Raw genomic sequence first — 1,814 nt, forward strand, 5'->3', positions numbered from 1 at the left:
CCAAAAAATTTTGCTACTACCGATGTCAAAGGGAGTATTGTCTATATTTTCTTCTGGCAATTTTATGGTTTCAGATCTTACACTTAAGGCTTTAATCCATTTTAATTTTATTTTTATATATGGTGAGAAAGTAGTCCAGTTTGATTCTTTTTCATGAAGCTGTTCCATTTTCCCAACACCATTTACTGTCACAGATTAATTGCCCAAATAAGGTTCTTTTCTAAAAAATAAACTTGTCTTTGAGCCTCACGTGAACAGTTCATCATCCCTGGATAGAGACAGTTGGAACAGGAGCAGTTCCAACTTAATATCTGTCACAGGTGAGAGCTAAAGAAATAACAAAGTTTTATTTTATGAAGCATTATCATGATTTAATTTATATCTGTTGATCATAATGGGCCTAACATCATATTACAGTGTATATCATACTTATGACCAAATTTAAAATTTTGTTTATGCCACTTTCAACATTTGTAATGCTATGCTTATCCTACTATATTCCAAATTCCTTGAGATATATCTAAATTTTTCTAAATTACAGCTGCTTATTGTCATATTCCTCTGTAAACTTTTATCATTTATTATTCAACTTTCTATATAACACATTTTTATTTATTATTCCTTTTATTACCAGATGTAAGGAACCAACTTAAATTTATTTTATATGTGGTGAAAATACTTTAATTACTTAAATTGTTTTAATGGTAAATATCAGAAAAAAATTGAGCATTACATTTAAAAATTCAGCCTACAATATCACTCAAAAATTAGAATTAAAGTCATGAACAGAATTTTTTTCTCATTTCCCTTTTAAGAGGTAGCTAATTTCTGGTTTTCAAATTATTTATGCTGCATTTATATGAATCAGCTATTTAAAAAAATCTATTCAAACATCTTAATTCCAATTATCTGGATTTTTGACATCAGCTAACTGTAATCCATTCGTAATAAAAGGTTTGAGGCAACATTTTTGCTTTATATATATTATATATAGAGAGAATTATTGTGTTATAATATATCATTGCAGCATATATATGCCACATTATATTATTTATTTATTTATTTAGTCAGTGTGTATATATATATGCTATCATACATACCTAGTGTGTGCCCATGAGCTGGGACAAAAACATAAGCTTTTAAAATAAGTTTTGCTTTAAACAACGCCTATAGTTAAATGAGAATTTAAAAAGAAAGGCCATATTATTTTTTTGTTTATTTTTTTTCTACTGAGCAAAATCTTCTTGCACAAAATATTCCAAATATGTTTTTGTCCATGCAAATTGAGGAGTTCCTAAGAGATAGTAAATTATTTCCTTCCAAAGAAGGAATAAAAACAATATAGTAGGAGTATAAATACCATGGGGAGAGGAGGAGTCTGATTTGTTGAAGAACAAAATGAGGAATCCAAAGAAGCAATATACAGAAAATAAGACCAATCTAAACAATTAAGGGAAAGAACCAGAAATAAAAGCATACACAGGTTTGCAAGAAGAGCCTACAAAACACCAATAACTTTATTTTTTTTAATTTTTATTTTATATTGGAATATAGTTGATTAACAATGTTGTGTTAGTTTTGTGTGTACTGAAGAGTGATTCATATACATATGTATGTATCTATTATTTTTCAAATTATTTTCCCATTTAAGTTATAACAGGATATTAAACAGAGTTCCCTGTGCTATACAGTAGGTCATTTTTGGTTATCTATCTTAAATATAGCAGTATATACATGTCAATCCCAAACTCCCAGTCTATCCCCCTCTCCCCCTTCCCCTTGGTAACCATAAGTTCTTTCCCTAAATCTGTGAG

This window comes from Lipotes vexillifer, unplaced genomic scaffold (assembly GCF_000442215.2).
Source record: "Lipotes vexillifer unplaced genomic scaffold, Lipotes_vexillifer_v1.1 scaffold353, whole genome shotgun sequence".
Taxonomy (NCBI): domain Eukaryota; kingdom Metazoa; phylum Chordata; class Mammalia; order Artiodactyla; family Lipotidae; genus Lipotes; species Lipotes vexillifer.